Below are 23,937 nucleotides of genomic sequence, written 5' to 3' on the forward strand. Positions count from 1 at the left end.
TCTATGCCTAAGAATTTAAGTATCTTTTAGTAGAAGTCAAGTCATGAGAATTTCCCAAAGGAAACACTCAATACAGAGAAACATAAACACAAATTTACAAAGAAAGCAAATGTAGATAGGCAAGTATTGTATGAGCAATATCTTAACCTCTCCTCTCCAGAAAGTTAGGCTATTTTTTTTCTGTAAAAGATACTGAGACCTTCCTGAAGACTTGACTGACTATAAACTCAAACTGTTGATGTAACTTCCTCATTCCTATGTACAAAACAACCAACATCTGGGCACTCTGCTTGGCTGGGGAATGCTGACAAGGATGAGCAGTTCAGACAAGAGATCTTCACTCCACTGAGTCAACTTGAGACAACACCATTGCCTATGCTTTTCAAATGCCCTTATGTTGATATGGATAAGTAAACTTCTTCTTTACTTACTTCTTGAGTGACCGATTTGTGTCTCATTTTGATCCAGTGTCAAACCTAAAGTACGAGAGCAGTGGCCCAAATCAGACCCAGTCCAGGACAGCAGGTTCCCCAAAGCTACACTGAGGTCACAAACTGGATCTTTTGTTCTTCCTTTTTTCAATATGTTCCTTTCTATATTTAACATAAAATTAGAGAAAACCAGTCCAGAAGGCTGAGCTTTCTCTGTTTTAATAAGTTATGTAAAGGGTGGTGGAGAGGTTTGATGCTGTCATTATTAGGCTGTTTATTGTCACTGATGCCCTCTTGCTCTCACAGCTCAATTGCGCAGACCATGCTTTGAACAAAATAGATGAATAATGGATTTTTATTCAGGATAGAAGGAGGCTTTGCCTGTAATTTTGCTTATGGATGGTTTGGTCTGTGTTTTTAATTAAAGATTGAAGATTTCATTACTAGGACACTTAAAAAGTAGAATTTTACTTGCTAAATACATCAGAAGGCAAAGTTTATGTAGATTCCTGTTCACTATTCTAAAGATATTTTGTTGGACACACAAACAATGTAACATTAAGTCTCTAGGGGAAGGAAATAGGCATTTATTAAATTTCATCTGTGTGCCAAGCATTTTACAATTATCTTATCTGATCTTCACAACAACCCTGGGAAGTAGGTACTGTTGTCATCCCCATGCATTTGAGGCAGATGGAGGCCAATTAACTTGTCCATGTCACAGAGCTAGTGTCTGAGTTCAGATCTGAGCCCCAGTCTTCCTGACTCCAGATCAGTGTTCTATCCAGTGTACCACCTAACTCCATCTAGAAATGACACTATCATACCTCAGTCCCATGAATTTAAACCTCACTGTGGAGAGTTGGGACACTAGTTCTCTTTTCAGTTTCAGAGGCATTAATGAAAGAGTCAAGATACCTGGGTTCTAGTCTTGGTTCTAGAATCATATCTAGAGAGGTATAATAGGGGCTCTGCCGTAGAGTACTGAAATTTAGTGGCCTGGTTCTTCTCTTGGTCTCCATCTTTCCTTGTGATCTTATGCCAATACTCCCTCCCTTTGAAGTGCAACTGAATTCATTCACCCAAATGGCAGTGTATACCTTTTTCAGGACCCAGTGACCAATTACTATGTCTGCTGCACATTCTTACAACATTTCAAGGTCAAGGAAGTTGACTACTCTATGTCTTCTCCCATATCACTCCTTCCCAACCCATTCCCCTTTCTCTTCTGCTTCCTCCCCTGTGTTAGAGGTACTAGGGTTTATTGGAAGTGTTGTGTAGGCATAGGAAAGTCTCTGGGAATGGGCTGCATCCTATTCCTTTCAGTCACCAATGACTCCATCTCATTTGCCATATCAGATTGTAGCTACAACTCAGGCATGAATCCCTTTCCCAGGCTGTCTATATCCTACTATGTGTGGTTCAAGTCGTAGCCACCACCTTTAAATCTTGAGGTCTTCTGGCACCCCAAGTTAGTTCTACTACCCACCCATCCTATCAAGCAATCAATCAAAAAGCATTTATTAAGTGTGCACTATGTATTGAGGGCAGCTAGATGATACAGTGGATAGATCACCAGAACTGATGTCAGGAAGATCTGAGTTCAAATGTGACCTCAGACACTTGCTAGCTGTGTGACCCTAGGCAAGTCACTCAACCCCTATTTGCCTTAGTTCCTCGTCTGTAAAAATGGGGCATATTGGAGAAGGAAATGGCAAACCACTTGAGTATCTTTGCCAAGAAAATTCCATGAACTTCATCCGTGGGGTCATGTAATGTCAAACATATCTGAACAATTGAACAACAGTGCTGTGCTAGGTGTTGTAGACACTGCTTAATGTTGTTGTGTCATTTTAGACTTGTTCTTTGTGAGCCCATTTGGGGTTTTCTTGGCAAAGATCCTAGAGTGGGCTTAAATTTACTTCTCCAGCTCATTTTACAGATGACAAAACTGAGGCAAGCAGGGTTAAGTGATTTGCCAAGGGTCACATAGCCAAGAAGTATCCAAAGCTGGATTTGAACTAGGTCTTCCTGACTCCATGGCCAGTGCTCTATCCATTGTGCCAGCCAGATGTCCTGTGGATACTAATAGAAAAATCCTCTCTTCAAAGAGTTTATGGTCTGTCAGGAGATTCCACATGTACACAATGCAGACATATTTTAAACAAATATATATGTGATAAGTACAAAATGTTCTAAGTTGTAAATATTGAGGTTACAGCCCTGTTTGGTTTTGCTATTAAGTATCTGTATGATTTTGATGAATTCAAGTGTTTAGGTCTTCATTTCTGCAAAATGAATGGGTTGGACTAGATCAGAGGGGCTGAACTCTGACAGAAACAAGGCCTCCAAATCACATAAGGATCCCTATGGGCTGAATATTGACTTAGAAAACCATCTATTAACATTGTCTGTGGTTTTGTTTTTGTATTTTTATTTATTTTGTTAAATATTTCCCAATTCCCATCTGAGTTAGGTGGACTCAGGCGGGCCCATGAGGCATCCTGTCTCTGGACTAGATGACCTCTTAGGTCCCCTTCCTTTAAACTCTGATATTCTGTGAACCTGTGATGTTCATTTTGCGATGGAGAACAGGGCCTTTCTTTGTTGGAGAGCCTTTTGCTTAATGTGGCAGATCCACTCTTTTGTGAGATCATTATTATTAAACTATCATTATTAATCATTATTATTAAAACTACCATCAGTGTGCCCAGCATTTGGTCCACAGCTGCTGCTCACTTAAATTGTAAGCTCCTTGAGGGCAAGAACTATATTTCTTTTTAATATTTGTATTCTCAGGGCAGCTTGTTGTGAATAGAGCACCTGACCTGAAGTCAGAAGGAGCTGAGTTCAAATCCAGCCTCAGACATTTGACACTTAACTAGCTGTGTGATTTTGGGCAAGTCAACCTCAATTGCCTTGCCTTCCCCCCTACAAAAAAAAAAAAATTGTTTCCTAGGCATTTAGCTAGTGATTCAGCTGTAGCTGGTACATAGCAGGTACTAAATAAATGTTTTTAATTGACTTGGTTGTCTTGTCATAGACCCATTTGTAGTGGATGGTGGCAATTTTTTTTTCAGCCTCTAATTCTTTGAGGGTAGTAGTGTTCCCAGAATGTGACTTGGTTGTCTTGTTATAGACCCATTTGCAGCGGATGGTGGCAATTTTTTTTTTCAGCCTCTGATTCTTTGAGGGTAGTAATGTTCTTTTTATTCCCTCCTTCTCTCCTGGACCAGAAGGTTCTGAAGATTTTCTTCAAATAGTTTACCATCCCTTCTTCCTCCCTCTCTCCCCCTGGCATATTTAGCTGATGCAGGCAGATGTTTAACCTGTGTTTTAGCCCTTGAAGGAGGCATCTTCCTGAAACTGCATTCAAGCTTGATTCCCACAAAGCCACTCAGAACAAATGCACCAAGGGAAAGGAAATAAATGAGGCTAATAATGGAAACTTATTCAGATTAGAATTAATCTTCCTCCCCTCCCCAACCCCACCTCTTGTGTGATATCTTGTCCCTGGCTTCTTTATGCCAAATGAGCATAGCTCAGAGGGACTGACTTTCTGCTGCAGAGGATGCTAATGTTGCTGCAGTTTCATAATTCCATCTAAAAGATGCCTCCATTCCTCCGCCAGCCAGTTCCCTCCTGAGAATGGTTGCTCTCTATCTATGGGCATAACAGGCTTTTGTGTAACAAGACCCCTCCTGAATGCACCTTCTGAGTTACTGCAGAGTCGGGCTTCCACCTGCTTTTCTATTAATCATGCTGGGCCCTTGCCGAGAGGGAACATTTCTCCACCCCAGGATATCGGGCATATATCTTAGGCACTGCACGTGTACTAAATCTCCGGGTGTGTTTAGTTTGAGGGAGAAAATACCAAGAGGTGGTGTGGTGCAAGGTCAAAAAAGAAAACAGCAACAAGAATAAAGGTCTGTGATGTGGTTCAGGCTCGATCCCCTGGTTTACTATTGCTGTTTGTTGCTTGTTTTCTTCTGCCAGACAAGTGGTATTCCTTTGCTCCTGAAGTGCTGAATTCCTTTATAAACCATCTAGAAGGAGGATGCAGGCATTGTAGTATAGAAGAAAGAAAGCTGGATTAAGAATCACACGGCCTGGACTTCAGTGCCATCTCTGTGTGATTTTGGATGAGATACTTCACCAACCTTGGCCTCAGTTTCCTCATCTGTAAAGTCTGGGGGCTGGATCAATGAATAAATCAATCCACAAGCCTTAATAATAAGCACTCACTTATGTGTCAGGCCCTGTGCTAAATGCTACAGAGATAAAGAAAGGTGAAAAGAATCCTTGCCCTCAAGGAATTAACATTCTGTTTTCATGGTTGGGATTGATGGCTTCTAAAGTTTCTTCCAGATCTAGGCTAAGATAATGGGAAAGGATCTGGACCTCTGAATTCTTTGGTTAAGGGAAATCCTAGGAGAAAAAGCTTCTACCAAAGAAGGTCAGCACCTCCTGTGCAATTAACAATCTTAGAGGGTCACTTCAAACTCAGCGAGGTTATATGACATGCCCAAAGTCCCAGTGTGTGAGTGGGGGGAGGGGAAGCGGGACTTGGACATAGGTCTTCCTGGCTTTGAGAAAAACACTGTGCCATGATGCTTCTTGTCCTGGTCCTAAGATCCAATGCCTGTGTCAAGTTTTATTAAGCGCACTGTTTATTACTTAGTGCCACCAGGGTCAATCCAATTCCCAAGCAGCATTGTCAGAATGTGAGGGTTATAGAAGGTCCTTCAGAGGGAAAAGAAATTTGTAAGACACAAGGAAGTTGTACTGCCCCAAATACCATAGAATGTGGGGACATGAAATATGGATGTGGTATCCATCGGTTGATTGCCTTTCTCATTCTTTCCTCTGACCTTGAAATTTGGACTTCATCATCACATGAAGGGCTGTTGAAATTGGCATCTGCCAGTGGAGCCAGACTTGCTTTTCACCATGTAAGAAAATACCAATTATATAAATGGAATTAAAAAAAATTGTATTGTACCTAAAGCCACAAAAGTCTGGGTTTTTTTGTTTTTTGTTTTGCAAATAGATGAAAAGATTTGCAATTTGAAACTGATTGGCTAGCATTAGTGTTTTATCACACATGTACAAGAATTTACATGTCTACCAAGCCGATTGGTCAATTAGAGCATCACCTGGTGGGCAGTTCATATATTACATTCTTTTGCTAGATCATTATGTTAGGTACTACTGCCTTTCTCTAGGACTAGAGAAGACAGTTCATGAGTCAGTTTGAACTTCTTACACTTCAAAGTGTGACCATGGCGAAGCACAGAAATGAAAAACATGTAAAAGAGGTGGGGGAGAGAGGGAGAGAAGGGGTGAGAGAGACAGGCAGAGACAGAGACAAAGAGAGAGAGAGACAGACAGACTTTGGCTAAATAGTCTTTCAGGACCCTTCCAGGCCTAATAGTTTATGTATGTATATGGGACAATCAAGAAGTATTTTTGGCAAAATTTGATATTTAGTACAATGGAATAAAGTTCATGATCCCAGATAACTGTGTGCTCAGTTTTACATTGTCTCAAGAGCTGGACTTGATAGAGAAGAAAAGAGGCGGTAACAGGGGTAAGATGGGATATAATACCAATACTTCTTTGGAAACCTTTAACCCATCTTGGCTCACTTATTTTGTAGCAGTTTCCTCATCTGTAAAATGAGCTGGAGAAAGAAATGGCAAACTACTCAATGAACTTAGCCAAGAAAACACCAAATTGGGTCACAGAGAGTTGGGCGCAATTGAAATGACTGAACAACAACAAACCCTCTAAGGCTGGCACTCTGATCCATCCTCCCCTCTTCTTCTGCCATTACCTTCTTTCATTTATCCTAGTTGTGATTCAGTTTGGTGATAAAGAGGGAATAAGTTAATAAAACATGTATTATCTCATTTCATCCTCTCAACCATACCATGAAGTAGGTTCAACCTACCATTTATAAATAAAGGAACCAAGGTTCAATGGATTCAACCATTCTGGAGAGCAATTTGGAATAATGCCCAAAGGGCTATAAAATTATGTATACTCTTTGACTTAGGATGCCCATCGTTTGGGGAATGGCTGAACAAATTGTTGTATGTGATTATGATGGAATACTATTGTGCTATAAGAAATGATGAGCAGAATGCTCTCAGAAACACCTGGAAAGACTTACATGAGCTGATGCAAAGTGAAATGTACTGGGTGCAAAGTTACATCAATATTGTAAGATGATCGGATGTGAAGATTTGACTATTCTCAGCAATACAATTTACCCAAGACAACTCTGTAGGATTTATGATGATGAAAAATACTATCCATCCCCAGAGAGAGAACTGATGGTGTCTGGATACAGATTGAAACATACTTATTCAATTGGAAATTGAGGGTATGCCCATCAATTAGGGGATGGCTGAACAAGTTGTGGTTTATGAATATAATGGAACACTATTGTTCCATAAAAAATGATGAGCAGACTAATTTCATTAAAAAAAAACCTGGAAAGACTTACATGAACTGATGCTTAGTGAAGTCAGGAGAATGTCATATGCAGTAATAGCAACATTGTGCAATATGGAAATATGTGCAATATAATTGTACATGTATAGCCTATATCAGATTGCAGACTGTCTTGGGGATGGCAGAGGTGGGAGGGGGAAAATTTAGAACTCAAAATTTTATAAAAATGAATGTTGAAACCTAAAAATAAATAAATTTAAAAAAAACACTTTTTTAAACTTTACTTTTCTTGTTTAATTTTTGTTTGTATTTTCTTTCTCAACATGTTTTGCATAACTATACACGTAAAACCTACCTATATCGTATTCTTGCCTTCTCAATGAGGGGTTGGGGAAGGAGGAATGGAGAGAATGTGGAACTCAGAGGTTTAAAAACAAATGTTAAAAATAGTTTTTTGCACATAACTGGGAAAAATAAAATAAAAAAAGGAAAAAAAAGAAATCTCAAAAAAAAAATTAACCAGGATTCTGAAAGGTCTATTGACTTGTCCAGGATTACATAACTAGTAGGTGTCTAAGGAAGAGTTCGAACCCAGGGATTTAAGACTTTATTTAGTTCTCTATATATGCTACTTTTTGGTGTTTTGAGCCAGGAATTCAGTGGTATGGGGAACTTCTGTGCCCTTTACCAACATAGTAAAAGTATCAGTAAAGCATCAGTAAAAGTCTTAGGGAGCTGACATGGGCAGTTAAATGGCAATGGGAAAGGTCACACAGACAATCTGTGTCAGTTATTGAAGCTTGACATTCCTGACTGTGAGGCTAGTTCTCTATACAGCACACCATAATGCCTCTCTATATAGGCATCTTCTTCCCACCTCCACCAGGTGTTTCTCAAAAATAATAGCTAGTATTTAGTTTTAAGGCTTGCAAAGTGTTTCACATGCATTACTCATCAGGCTTCACCTCCAGGTTCTGGTATTGCTGTCAAGGAGAAGATGGGAGGTGGGGGAGGACTCATAGGGACAGTTAATTTCATTTCAATTCAATTTAATAAGCCTTCATTAAGTGACTACTATGCATATGGCACTGTTCTTACACCCTCCAACACCTACACCTGTTACCACCACTTCATTTGCTGTTGAAGAGTGAGACATCATGGCTAAAGCTAAAATTATTTTTTGGCATACTATATTTTGTAAATTTCAAGAGATTCTAATTCATGAACTTAAGGGGAAGATTTGTCAGTTCACTTTTGAGTCCTAATTTCCAACTTGGCTCTTTTAGATAACTAGAAGGGGAAAAAAAGGAATTGTTATGATTTACTGTAGCAGAATACCATAGGGAAAGAAAGACTCTGTTGTTTAATCCAGTGTCTTTTTTTGAAATTCAGTGGTAAAATAGAAAATCTATCAACATTTATTATTGGATATATGGAACTTTTTTTTTCTCTTAGGTTTTTTTTTTTAAAGCAACATGTAAATTTTTTCTTCTGTTCTTTTAGTTTAAGAAAAATAAATATAGCAGGGATTCTTGACCTAGAGTTCTTGTGTATTTTAAAATATTTAGATAACTGTATTTTAATAAAATTGGTTTCCTTTGTAATTCTATGTATTTTATTTTATCCATTTAACAACATTATTCTAAGGAATTCATAGGTTTAAGCATGATTCCACTGGGACATATAATAAAAATAGTTAACATTTAATTTAATTTTTGGGGGGGGGCCTTTTGGAGGGCAATTGGGGTTAAGTAACTTGCCCAAGGTTACATGGCTATTTTTTTTGTGTGGGTGTTGTGTCTGAGGCCAGAACCAAACTCAGGTCCTTCTGACTCTGGGGCCGGCACTTTTACTCACTGCGCCACCTAGCCGCCCCGTTAAGATTTAATTTAAATAACTATAATTGCTAACATTTATATAGTGCCAGGAACTGTGGTTTACAATTATTATCTCATTTGATCCCCAAAAAACCCTGGGACATAGGTGCTATTATTATCCTTCTTTAACAAATGAGGAAAATGAGTTTAAGTAATTTGCCCAAGATCACATAAGTGAGTTTCTGAGGCTGGATTTGAATTCAGGTCTTCCTGTGGCAGCTAGGTGGCACAGTGAATAGAGCACCAGCCCTGGAGTCAGGAGGACCTGAGTTCAAATCTGGCCTCACACACTTGATATACTTACTAACTGTGTGACCTTGGGCAAGTCACTTAACCCCAATTACCTTGTCTTCCTCCCTCCAAAAAAAAAAAATTCTGGTATTCCTGACTCTAGGCATGGTACTCCATTACCTATGGTGACACCCACCTGAACTCCCCCCCACTCCATGGGAATAGGAATTTAAGATCTTCCCTGCCCCTAGGCCATTTTATAGGCTTGGATGACTCTGAGAGACTTCCTTGATTTGAAAATATACTCTGATCCCTGATGGGCTGAATGTGATCACATGGAGCCTGTGGCAGGAGGCTTGTTTTTCAGGAATGCCCACACCTGGATGCTTTGTGATTGGGCAGTGGGTTAAGAGGATTGTGACATTCTATGATCCAGGAGAAGGCTATATAATTCCTGATGTGAGGTTTTGTTTTGAGGCTCACTTTGAGAAGTGTTGTATGATTTGACCAGATGAGACTCTGGGCAGCTGTTGAGAGCCCCCTGGCTTTGAAAACCCAGATGTTGATGCTTCCCTCTCTGGTAACTGACTAGGTATGGATGTAATGGTCTGGCAGCTGAAAGCCTGTCTGCTGATTTTGTTTCTCTGTTTGTGTTTTTTGTCTCCTTGTAGCCTTTGTATTCTCCGAAGTTTGTGGTGCTGACCTTTTTCCCCTGAACTAGGTAAATGACATATGTTTGATTAAAGCAAAAATGTTAATCCATTTTGAGTTACTTTCCTTTAGAAAAGAAGATCTAAGAACCTGAGTTAGCAGCCATCCTGGGGATGCTGGGGTGCTTGCTGCTACACCCCCCTAAAAAAAAGAGCTTCCACAAAGAACAATGGATAATGAATCGATGGATGGGCTTTAGTGTGCAGTTCTGCCATTGACTGTGTAGTCTTGGACAGTTTTTTTTTTTAATTCTTAGTCCCAGCTTCCTCATCTGTAATATGGGAAAAATATTACCTAATCTATTTACCTCCCTCAATTGTTATGAGTAGTGAATGAATGCATGTGAAGGAAAGGACTTTTAAAGGTGCTATTGAAATGTAGTTTATAGTTATTATGAACACATTGGGAATTAAATATCAGGCAGTTAAGAAGAACATTGAAATGATTATAGAGTCAATGAGGTAGAAATATGTTTGCACAGAGGTTAGAGCACTCAGCTTTGACTGAACACCAATGTGATCCTGGGCCTTATACACTTCTTTCTGCCTCAGTTTCCTCAACTATAAAATGGATATAATAATAGCTTCCTCCCAGGGTTGTTGTGAGGATTCAATGAGATGATTTTTTTTATAAAATAAGGTACTTAGCATGGGGGGTCAGGCACACAGTAGGTGCTTGTTCCTTTCCCTCTTTCCTCCATTATGAAAAGCCATTTAGTGGGCAAAATACATAATTATTTTACACTGAAGATTTTTTTTTTCAGTTGCAGACATCTAATTTTTTCATGGAAAATTTTATAAAGAAAAAATCTATTGTAGTTCCTAAAGCTGACAAAATCTGTGTTTTTTTTTTTCATGAACAGATGGAACTACTCATCTTATTCTAGCCATAATTTCTGAGATGTGAGGTTTCAGTTCCCCATGCCTCAGAAGGCATGTTACTAGCTGTGCCCCAGAAATTATGGAGCAGGGAAATAAATAAAGGAGCTGGGTTCAAATCCTGACTCTTCTACTTACTCACCTCTAGTATGACTTCAGACAAAACAACCTCTATGGGCCCCAGTTTTCATATCTGTAAAATGAAAGAATAGAAGAGGTGATTTCTGAGATGGTTTCCAGTTCTAAATCAATGCTCTTGTGATCCTTCAGATCTGTTTTTACTTGAAACACAAGAAGTATTTTTGGCTTTTTTTTTTTTTTTAAAGCTTGGATCTGCCTGAGATTTAATCAGGAAGACAATATTAAAACCTTCCCTCTCCATGTTTTATAAGTGTGGGAGATTTTTCAAAGAATATTATTAGTACTCTTGAAATACTTTGCATTTAGATGATATTTTAATAATATTTTTTTCCTATAGTTCTTTCTATTACCTCTCTTTGTCTTCCCGATATCTCTTTAAGAGAGATGGAATTGGGGCAGCCAGGTAGCACAGCGAGTAAAAGCACCAGCTCCAGTGTTAGGATGACCTGGAGATTGAATCCAGGGCTCAGACACTTAGCACCCACCCAGAAACACCTGGCCGTGTAACCTTGAGCAAGTTACTTAACCCTGATTGCTTTAAAAAAAAGAGAGAGATGGAATTGGTGGCAATCTACCCATTAAAAGAATTGGTAATCTGGCATAGAAAACCATAATTCACCAAAGTTACATTGCTTATGAAGCTGGGACTAGAGCCTACATATTCTGAATCCCCAGAGATCTGGAATAGCATGGTAAGACTCTGAAGAAATAATTCAAGAAATTTGTTCCATTCTACCCTCCTTGGGTTTGTCAAAAATGTATCAGGAAGTCCAAGTGAATGTTTTTCAACAGGGAAACTGAATGAGGAATATTTAACATCTCCCAAATCTAAACAAAGGGGTAAGCAGAATGGTGGAGTAGATAGATGACTGACCTCAGAGTCAGGAACACCTGGGATCTTACCTCTGACATGTATCACTAAGTGACCTTGGGCAAGTTACTTAACATCATAGTATTCTTTTTTTTTTTAAGCAATCGGGGTTAAGTAACTTGCTCAAGGTTATACAGCCAGTTATTTCTGGGTGTGGTGCTGAGTATCTGAGCCCGGATTTGATCCAGGTCATCCCGACACTGGAGCCGGTGCTCTTAATCGCTGAGCCACCTGGCCGCCCCAACATCATCATAGTATTCTAAGCCTGTGATGGCAAAGTCAAATAGAAACGTAAACATGAAACCATTCTGAAGAAGTTCTGTGGGATGTATGTTGATTAGAAAATCACACATTTTTATATGTGTGTATGTATATGCATACATACACACACAAATCTGGTTTGGACATAACTGGGAGTGTCGTGGGTCACATGGGTATATGTGACACCTATGCTTGATGCAATGCAACTTTCTTATTCCTTAGACCATAGATACAGAACTAGTCATAGTCTGCATTGTACCATATTGGAAATTTCCCCAAGAGAAGTTCCCTATAGCAATGAAATCACAGTGCTGAACCAAACCAAACCAAAATACCATATGTATATTCCAAGTCCAGTTAGGGACTTCTATTTTTATATGACTTCTGGTTCTGTAGATAGTCTAGGAAATCTCCTTTTGCTAATAGACCTGTCTCCTCCTCCATGATTTCTCAACAAAATTTGATTGAAGCACTCAGGTTCTAGGCCCACTAACAGCCTCCAAAATGGGTTCAAATGGATGGTACCACTATGGCAAGAGCTGGTGGAAGAAATTAGACTTAACAGCTTCTCTCATCATTAAGGTGTCATATTTACATTGTATTCACTGGTTGCCCAGTGACCACAGACAATAATGGGCTTTTGCAAATTTGTGGGCCCCATCAGAAAATCCAGGAAATATATTCTTCTTTCACCATCCAAGCACTCCCAATTTCTTTCCTTTAGAAATTTTTATTTTAGGGGTGGCCAAGTGGCGCAGTGAGTAAGAGCGCTGGCCCCAGCGTCAGGAGACCTGAGATCGGTTCCGGCCTCAGATATTGGCACCCACACAAAATAACTGGCCGTGTAACCTTAAGCAAGTTACTTAAGCCCAATTGCTTAAAAAAAAAAGAAATTTCTATTTTAGCCATTTGTGCCAAATGCAATTTATTTCAACAGTTCTTTGGTTCCTTATGGTTTTTCATGAGTGGAATGAATCCTGTGATCTATTATATCTCACATTGGAGCAATCTATTACAAATAGTTAAGAACTACCACATACCCAGAAATTTATTACATTCACAACCAATTTGTCTGACAGAAAGTAATAGGTGTTTTTCCTTTTGGATTTGATGCTGCAAATTGTAAAACACAGGGGTAGAATGTAAATAATTCAACATGCATTATATTAGATATCAGAAATAGAGTTTATTAGACACTACCATCTCTCATTTGCTACAAACTAGATTTGGGGTATTAAGTAGTGGATTCACCTGAAGATACCTCAGTTTCCCCATCTATAAAATAAGAGAAAAGCACTAGATGATTCCTAAGGTTCTTTCCATGATTCTATGAAAATAAGCAATATGCAAAGTAAACAATGAAATAGAGAGACTGAATGTTGGTTTTGGATAAGATTTTGGGGCTGGGCTGAATCATCCCTGGACTAATGTATCCTAGAAGAAAAGTCAGCTAAGAATTTCGTGCTCTGGTCAAAGAGGAAATTGTGTTTCCCTCCATATTCTCTAACTTGTCTTCATTTACACTTTATCACTAGAGAATTGATGAATGGCTTTGCCACTCTTCTCTTGGCTTTGTGGCCCCATTTATGAACAGATTTTGATCATATGTAAGAACAGACTGAGCTAAAGAAGAGGGTGACAAGTCAGTGAGGGGATACCAGAGCAGAACTATGGCAGCTTGGTGGCACATGCACTTTCCATGTCCTCAATAGAGGCAGGGGAAGCCTTGGGAATATGCCTCCATAGTGACCACGTGCAAAGTTAAAGCCTTGCTCCAGAGTGGAGAGCAAGGATCTCTGGCCAGAGGTTGTCTCATTCCTTGAAAAAAAAATCAGTCTCTGACTCTGAGTCATTTTATTGACAGTAGGGTTAGAAATACACACACACACACACACACACACACACACACACCACATTCTCAACTGATATCCTCTTTACAAGAGTCCTTCTTATGCTCTAGAAATTGAAAGTAATCTAAGAAGCATTTTGTGTACTTTCATCACATTCTCTACCATAGAGTTCCCTGCCTAGAGACCGCTAGGCAGCATAGTGAATAGAGCAGTGGGCATGAAGACAGGAAGACCTGAATTCAAATCCAGTCTTACTTATTAGCTGTATGACCTGGGAAAGTCATTTATCTACTGTCTGTTTCAATTTCTTTAACTGGAAAATGGAGATCATTAATTGTACTTATCTTAGAGGATTATTGTAATAATTGTAAGAATCTAATGTAAGAATCAAATGGTAATATTAAAAAGCATTTAACATAGTGCCTATCATCTAGTAGGCACTTAATAATTGTTTGTTTCTTTCCTTATTGGGTTGTGTTCAAAAGGGTTTGTGTGTCTTTAAAGATGTGGTGCCAAGGTCCTGACCTTGAATGAGAACAGAAGGAAAAGGCTCTCTCGAGTGGGGTTATGTTTGTATTTGTTAGAGTGAATGTGGGGGCATGCTAACTCTTTTGAGGTAATACTCCTACTTTTGAGAGGAAGGTGGGTACAATTGCTATAAGAGAGTCGAAAGCAAAAAAAAAAAAAGCACAACACACTTTGGAGGGCATCTTGACAGGGACAATAATCCCAAATGGCATGTAAAATTGTCTATAGATGGCACGTCTGCCATTTGTTGTTCATCACCTTGATATAGGATTAGAAATTTAGAGCCAGAAGGGACTTAAGGCACAATTGAGTCCAACTCCTTCACAGATAGCAGATGTCTGAGGCAGGAGATGAAAGCAGGAATGCTTCTCAAAAGTCCAGTGTTCCATCCGTGACATCATACTGCTTCTCATCAAACACACACACGCACACACGTGCCATGCCAACTGAGAAGTCCAAGGTTTCCAGCAAGTTAGACCATGATCTCAACACTGTTTAATTATTGATGGTCATAGCAGGTAGTGCCCGGTTGGTAGCTGGGGAGGACAGTTCAGAGTGAAGAGGACCTGATCTCAAATCCTATGTCAGACACTTACTGGCTATGTAACTTACATAGCTCACTAGCTATGGGCAAATTACTTAACTGCTCCTAGCCTCAGTTTCCTTATTTGTGAAATTTGAATAATAATATCAACATCACAGGGTTATAGTGAGAATCAAATGAGATAATATATGTAAAATCCTTTGCAAACTTTGTTTTTCATTTGTTTCAGTTGTGTATGACTCTTCATTGCCCCGTTTGGGGTTTTCTTGAAAAAGATACTGGAGTGGTTTGCCATTTCCTTCTCCAGCTCATTTTACAGATGAGGAAACTGAGGCAAACAGGGTTAAATGACTGGCCCAAAGTCACACAGCTAGTTAGTAAGTGCCTGAGGCCAGATTTGAACTCAGGAAGATGAGTCTTTCTGACTCTACAGCCAGCACCCTATCTATGGTACCATGTAACCACCCCTAGCTGCAAACCTTAAAGCACTATATAAAAGTATATTATTGTTGCTGTTTAGTCATGTCTTACTCTTTGTGAACCCATTTTGGGTTTCCTTGGCAAAGATACTGGATTGGTTCACCCTTTCCTCCTTTAATTATCATCATCATAACATTATTATTATTTATGTTATTATTGATGATCAATGGCATTTGATAGAGTGGTTTCAGAAGAGTGGTAAAGACTGAAGCTAAGATTGTAAGGAACTGAGAAATCAATGTGAATGGGTGGGGAGGAGCCAGACAGATGCTGAGTATAGACTTGCAATCTATATTCAAAGTTGTATGCATGCATATATATGTTCATGTCTATGTGTGCACATGGTTATAAATTATGGGGTTGAAAAGCAATTGAAATTCTCAAAATATAGTATGAAAATAGGAATTTTTAAGATTTTTCTTTACATTATCTAATACTTCAAGTCACTTAGCATATCTTAATAATCACCACTGATTCTCATCCTTTCAATTTAAAATGTGGAAGACACAGAAAATCATCACCATTGCTCATTCAGATGTGTTCACAAGTCAACCATTTTTTTATTCAGGAATCTAATAATATATTTAAATCTTTATGGTGATGACCTTTAATGGAGTATATATATTCATAAATTATTAAAGTACTTGGTTTAAGTCAAAACATTTTTGTATATAAACCAATAAATATTTAAGCATCTTTAAATATTAATTTATCACTATTTCTTATGCCTTTCTTTTTTACTTGTGACTTTTATCCAATATTTTGAGATGAAGGATAAAATATGATTATAAGAGAAAAATCTATAATAGAATTATAATAATAAAGAGGATTCTAAGAAAGCCAGCTTTATTTATTTCATTGCTTTGGGCATCAGGTAGCTTTAAATAAATAAATGATTGATAGACAGCTGTCACTACTGGGATTTAATTATGGCAGGTGGACTATCTCCCTCCTCTCACTCATCTCATGGACTTGATATGAGATTCCTCAGAAAGAACAGAGTAATCAAAGCTAAGTGACTATCTCTATTGAATATTTTCTTGATTTACTTGTTTTTCTCTCACTGAAGGCTGCATTCAGAAGGTTTTGTCTCTTGCACTGCACTTTTTCTTTTTGTTCCAATACACAGCCAAAAGAAAATCTACTATCTGAGACTCTTATGAGGCACATAATCTAGTTTTATCTTAGGTAACTCTAATAGCTTTCTTTGGGATGTCTACGTGTTGTCAAGTGAATTCTCATTATTTTCTTCCAAATGAATTTTAGTTAGTATAAATAATTCCTAACTGAATCACCCTGGAAGGGGAAAAATCCTTTCTTACCTGTTTTTTCCTTGTCTCTTCATGGAGTTATGTAATGATGATAAGCTCATTCAGGTTGGGCTTTGTTGGTATGTTGGGATGTAATATCATGAGGTGATTATAGTCTACTGTTCTACTATGTTAGCACAGTGTATGCTATTTCTTCAGAGTTTGCCTTAAATAGGTACAGAATAAAGACATTTCCTTTACATTCAGCCCTTCTATAAATCAACTCTTGCCAATACCTTCAGCTCTCCCAGCCATGATAGAGTAATGGGTTATTCATTTGGGTCATTTGGTTGATGGTGATTTCATCAGGGAGCTCCCAATCAGAAACTCCTTCTAATACAGCTCAGTACCTTCTCTAATCTCTTTGGTCATAGAGAGTTGGCTGGGGCCCTGAGAAGTGACTTGCTTGGATCCAGATCTTCCTGGAAGATTGAGGAAAGCTCTCTATCCATTAAGCAGAGGTGTCAAACACTCTGCAAGGGCTGCATGTAGCCCACCACATTCTCTTGTGCAGCCCAAACCAGATTCAAATGTAATTGGGAAATATTTATCAAAATAAAAATACAATAAAATACAGATTCTAAGTACAAATGGACCAGCAGGGCTCTTTATGGTTTTTATTTGCATTCACCATCACTTAGCTATACCTTATTTAGATCATAGTACTAAAAAATTTTAACTCCTTGAATTTTACTTAGGAAGAAACCGAGGCAAGAACAGACTTGGTAACTTAAAAGATGGTCGGAGTAATCCCTCTGCTTTTGATATTCTAAAACTGGAATTCTTAACCAATTCTAAGCATCTTTGGTAATCAAGTGATGTCTATGGACCCCATGTCAGAATAATGTTTTTAAATGCATAAAATAAATTAGAGGGAATGCTAAATTTTGGGTAGAGATTAATGGTGTCAGAAACATAATTTTCCCCCATTCAAGTTCATTTGGACGCATAGGGGATCAGTGGACCTCAGTCTAAGTATCCCTGTTCTAGAACTTTATGCTTTCCTATTCCATAGAGTGATTTACATTATCATCTTCATGTAGAATCATCCCCTCTCCCAGTCAGACTATACATACAGGTGACTATATATGTATATATTTTATTATACATTCATACTTATTTAATGGTTGCTTCTTTGGTTCTGTCTCTTAGATTATAATCTCTCAGAAAAGAGGAACCATATGTACCCAACTATGGGTTTTTTGTTGCCTCAGCTGATCACAAAAGCAAAATCCAGACCCGCCACCCCCCTTTGTTTTTTTGAGTGTGGAGATGGCATCTGATAGACTCAAACAGAGTTAGGGAGTTAAGGACTGGAAAGTGTCAAGGTCCTGTAAGTTCCTTTCCATCAGGGGCTGCTTTTATTTTTGCCTTTGTATTCTCAGAGCCTAGCAAGGGATCTGGCACATAGTAGTCACTCCCTAAATGCTAATTGAATTGAATTGCATTTTTCTAGCATACCCAGGTGAACAACTATCTCTAAAAGAGCAGATTCTTGCCAACAACCAGCAAAGCTAGCAGCCAGTTCTATGACAAGTGAGAGAGGCAAGCATCATCACCACTTCACCTTCTCCTTCAGCCCTTTTAAAAACACCCAGAATGCACAGAGGCTTCCAGAATGAGACAGCAGGTCACCTATAACTTGGGTGCCATAGGGAGAAGGCAGAAGAGGGGATGGATACCTTCCACCTCCCACTCTTTTACCCCTGCCCTTGAGAAATGGGCCCGGGAGTACTTGTTACTGTTCTTTCATTTGTTTGTCTCAGTTTCAGGTACCAGTGGGGATCTAGACCTGGGAATTTGAGTCATGACCATTTTAGAGTCAGGATTCCTGGTGGGATGTTGGAGCCAAGCAGGGAAGCCCAGAGAAACCAGAGTGCCTGGAACTCCAGTCAGAAGGGAGTCTTAGACTTGGAAAATGGGACTATGGAGCTGGGCTAAACTGTACTTAATCCTTTTCCTAAAGACCGAGGTAGTACAAGAAGGGAAGAGGATTCAACCTCACATAATGGGGAGTAAGTTTGTATATTTTTTATTATAGCTATGAAGTAAATATTCCTTTGTAATATAATTGTCTGTGGTTAAATAGAACTGGGGTAAACAGAACCACCCTGTATGCTTGAGGGGACACTCTTGATGGGTTCTGGAGCCATATGCAGGAAGCTTAGATACCCCAGACCCCCTTAAGAGTTAGAACACTTGGGGGCAGCTAGGTGCCACAGTGAATAGAGTACCAGTCCTGGAGTCAGGAGGACCTGAGTTCAAATCAGGCCTTAGACACTTAACACAAAACTAGGCATATGACCTTGGGCAAGTCACTTAACCCCAATTGCCCTGTCTTCCCCCCTCAAAAAAAAAAAAGAAAAAAAGAGTTAGAACCCTGTAGAACCCATGGGAGGGGTGAAAAGTAACATGCTTGGTCTTCAGGTGATGGGGGCCAGGATTGTTAGTAATATAAATCTACTTTTCTGCCATATCACTAAAAGCTTCTCTCCCTCCTCTCCTTTCTCCCACCCCCACCCCAAAGGCAAAGACGTCATCCAAGAGAGCAACAGAGATTCATTTTATGAAATTCAGATCTTTATGAAGATTCCAATTTATGCTTTTATGGAACTGTAAATCTTAGTCACCAATCATCTTGCCTTTGCCTGTGGTTGCTATGGCAGGCACAAGCTCTATGTAAAAGTTCTCAGGCTAGGTTTTAAATGGGTGATTGCTGCTACCTGGGCATTCTGTCAGCTCCTGAGACTCCGAGCTGGTTCATCCAGATGACTTGGACTTGCTTTGAATAGTCTCTTTTTTTCAAAGTAAAAACTTTGGGTCCCTGGCCTACCCAGAGTATGAGGGGGGAGACAGGATAGTTTTTATTTCAACTATATGAAATGAAATAACAATTATTGTTATTGGTAATCATAATAATTATTATACTATTTTTTATTTCAAGATTAAACTTCAAGCTTTTAAATTGTAGAATATTAATATTTACCATCAGAGTTAGAAACCACTGGGACTTCTGACACAAGATTTCCCAGATAACTCCCCAGTTTGCTCCCTAAGAGTTGAGACCCTCTCTCAAGGACTCTATGTTCTAGATTAAATTCATTCCTTAGAGTCCGATCCAAAGGAGTCAGTATCTCTTTTTGGTTCACTGCCTTCACCTGGAGTTTTCCAAGAAAATCCCCCAAATAAAGCTTTAAATATGGCTTATACATAGGCTTACCAAAATGTCAGTAAAAGAGCCTCTAATTCCTTCACAGACACTTAATGCACGATATGGATATTGGGTATGGGACTGCCTTTATTTCATCTACCATGGAAAACACATTAAATGTAAAGGACTCACAGAAGCTTACACACAAATAAAATGTAAAACACTCAATTAGTCCATTAGAAACACCAATTCCTTTCCAGGTAAAGATACTTTGGGTGATTACTGATAAACTACTCCCCATTCACTTTAGACATACCATCTGAGTAACTAAGGAAATATTTGGGAAAGGATTAGCAAAGTCTGGATTTCTTCACCCCTTACCTCCTTGCATTTCTTTTAGAACTTCAGACCGACATTTAGCATAGTGCCTGGCATGCTACAGTTAGAACTTTACAAATGACTGTAGGATGGTCTTCCTCCTTCCTCAAGGTGCAGCCTTTTAAAGAAGTCAACCTTTACAATGATAGTTCCAGGCTGATTGTAAGTGTTCTCTATCTCTCAAGAACATAGATTTACATGGTAAAATCCTTTCTAAAAAATTCAACTAGTAGTAACAATGACTGGCATTTATATAGTGGTTTGTATAATGCTTTTCATATGTTGTTTCATTTGATTCCCCCCAAAACCCTGTGAGGTAAATGGAATTCTTATTCTAATTTTTCAGCTGAGGAAATTGAGGTTCAGAGTCTAAGTGACTAGCCCAGAGTTACACAATGCTCTGAAATGGAAACAAAACAATCAGTGTCTTCCCTCTCAGGTTTTCCATGTTTATCTAGATAGTCAATATTTTCTGTTACTGGATTTGATGAGGGAGTGGAAAAGTCCCCTCCCACTGATGGGGTGTAATCTCTGGGAACCCCCCTGAATCTTCCCACTTGATCAGTTTTCCCCAGAAGCCAAAAGCCTTCCATTATCAATATGACTGAATCTCTGTTACACTTAACCTAGCCTATGTTTGGGATGAAAAACCTCATCCAAAATTTAATCAAGAACACAGAGAACTCTTAGGATAAGAATAGGAATTTATTCTCTTCCCTAGGTGAAGAGGGCAGTCTTCCCCACGACTGATCATGAGGAAGAGGCACCTTACAAAAGGCAGAACAAGAATTTATACCCTAATGCATTAAACTCCCTACCCTAGGCTATCCCTTCTCCCATTGGCTGAGAGGCTGGCTCAAATCTCTGCGTGAAAATCTTCCCCAATGGCAAATAACAAGGAAATGGGGAACGGCCAATTCAAATGTACCTATCCTTGTTTGGCAAACACCAAAGTGAAGAAGGGAGGGACTAAAGTCACCAGCAAGGTTGGAGGTCAAAAGACTCCTGAAAGGGCTTGTTGCTGATTGACAGCGGAAGTGAAGGGGTGGGGGAAGAGGTAAGCTAATAATCCAAAACTACTTGAGAAATTTTCACTCCCCCAGACACCAGAGAACTGAATTTCTGTTAGGCCACTCCCATATCCTTCCCACAGCTTTCTGTATATAAGATCTATCTTGCCTCCATGAAGGGGCCAAGATTCAGTCTAGCTCAGGCTCAAGTCTGTATTAAATTGTTCTGGCCCACTTGTCAATACAAGCATCACAAATGCTCAGGTTCCTTAAGAGTCTAGCCAATGGTGGGATTCCTTAAGAGTTTACCCAATATGGCGAATCTTTAATAAACTTTCCTTTTCTTTGGCTGAGAGAAGACTTGGGTCGAATTCATTCGGCAGCCTGCATGTTGGTATTTTGGGGTCTTGAGCACCCCTCAACCCCAAACCTCAAGGCCACCACTCATCATTTGTTGTACTCTGGAAGAAGACACGAGGGGAAAGACCAAGGGAGTGTTTTGAAGAGGGAGAAACATCAGGTATGATCTGCTCTCATTTTTTTAATCTGGCCTGAGACCTTTCCCCTGAACCTTGGTCACTGATCATTTTTGAAGTCGCCCCAAAGAACAATTAGGGGAGTTCCATGTATCTTCTCATCAAGATAATCATAATAGTTTCTATTGGGCTTTAAGGTTTGCAAAGTGTTTTTGCAAATATAATTTCATTGGGTCCTCACAACAATCTTGTGAGGTCGGTGTAATTACTGTCTTCATTTTACAGTTGAGGAAACTGAGGCAAACAGGTTAAATGATCAACCCAGGATGACACAGCTATTAAGTGTCTGAGACTGGATCTGAGTTCATGTCTTCCTGATTGCAGGTCAAAATTCCACCCACCAGGCCAGATAAACAGGTTCATGTTCCTAGAAGACTCCCTTTTGACAGAGGTCCTTGTGCCATAATCTCATAAAGTGAATCTCAAGCAATTGCCACAAAAAGGTTAATTTGAAATGTCTAAAGCAGAATTATAAAATAATAATTTAATAAAAAATTTTTCATGAAATTATTTTACCTCTCTACCCTACTGCTTTCAGGACCTTTCCTTCTTATCTGTTTCCATGCTTCCATTGAGGTTTAGGATTGCTGGGTCCCAAAATAGCGACATGTAAATCCTGCCTGAATGAATTGGACCCAGGCCTTCTTTCAGCGGAAAAACAAGGTTTATTCAAACACCCATAGGTGGATGTGATTCTAAAAACCTGCCATATTGGCCAGACTCTTAAGGAATCAGCATTTGTAGAGATTATGCAAGGGAGGCCAGATTGAATCGAGCACCTTAAAGGAGACAAGATGGATCTTCTATACAGAAAGACTGGGAAGGATCTAGGAGTGACTGGAGTAGGGGTCCTAGGGAGGATCTTGATGGGAGTGGCCAGTGGGTTGGGGTGACTGGAAGTCAAAAGCCTGGACAAAGAGAATGGGTTCTGGATAGGATTAAGGGTGGGAAATGGGGGTGGGAGATGGGAGGTGCATTCTGGAGGTAACAGATAATTGAGAGGATTAGGCAATCCTCAGGCAATCCTCAGGCAATCCTGAGGCAAAAAATCCTCAGGCAAATGCCAGAGACTTGACCTTGCAGGAAAGGTCAAGGAGAGTTCAGGGGTGAGGTGGGGGAAGGCCTGAGCTTGCACCCAGTCATTCCCCCCTCAAATAAATGGGGCTCAATTCTTTCAGAGAAAGGGGCAAGGTCTCAACTTGGGCCAGAACCTCGTCACTTATTTCCCTGTTATGTACCTAGAACTTATCTTTTTGGTACCAAAAAGACTTTCATGAGAGCCTGCATTTTCCAGATAGTGCTTCCCCATATTAAGAGTATTGCTTGCAAAAATGATAGTTATTATAACCCTTGATCTATTAAACAGCCATTTATACTTTGACAAGAGTTTTAAATTAATAGTTCCTCTTTTAAAAATTGGGTTTCATTAAGAACATTTAAACATTTTGGTTTTTTTTTTTCCCCCTGGATATGGTGAAATGGCATCTAGAGGTCCAGAGGGAAATTTCTTTAATGAAGGTGTCACAAATTGTATTCATTTTTAATAATCCATGGCATGAAAAAGTTAATTTGAAATGTCTAAAGCAGAACTAGAAAATAATAATTTAATTTAAAAATTTCATGAAATTATTTTGCCTCTCTACCCTATTGCTTTCAGGACATAACCTCCCTCTTGCATAATTAATGACATTTTAAAAAGTCTGAATTGTTTTTAGCAGTAATTTCTTGGTTTTCAGGCTACTTAGGCAAATATTTATATCTATATAATATATGTTTTATATATAATGATAACATGATATGATAAAGTAAAAATTTGAATATAATCTGTTCAACTTTACAGTAGTTTGCCTATTTAATTTCCACAAATGGATTCCTTTTTTGATTTAGACTTAAATATAATTATCTCAAGATTTGGAATTTGAATCCTTTCTCTAGATCTTGAGGCTTCAGTATTTCAGCTGGGTTCTCATCCTTTAATACTTCCTTAAATGACTCACTCTCCTACTCACCAGTGACCTTTTAAAATTTTTTCATCCTTACTCAAACCTTCCATAGCTCCCTTCCTTACACTCCATCAGCTAAGAACCTTGACTCATATTTCGTGGGGGAAAAACAAACAAACAAACAAAAAACCCAGGTCCATCGGCCAAGAGGTGTGTCTTCTCTCCTATACCTCACCTCACATCTCCCAGATACTTTGTGCACCTTTTTCTGACTTTGCCCCTCTCTCACCTGATAAGGCAGCCCTTCTTGTCAAAAGACACAGTTCTCTCCTGATTCTCTTCCTAAC

Source organism: Petaurus breviceps, unplaced genomic scaffold, assembly GCF_028583685.1.
Source record: "Petaurus breviceps papuanus isolate PSGF00001 unplaced genomic scaffold, PetGlider_PUasm1.0 126, whole genome shotgun sequence".
Lineage (NCBI taxonomy): Eukaryota > Metazoa > Chordata > Mammalia > Diprotodontia > Petauridae > Petaurus > Petaurus breviceps.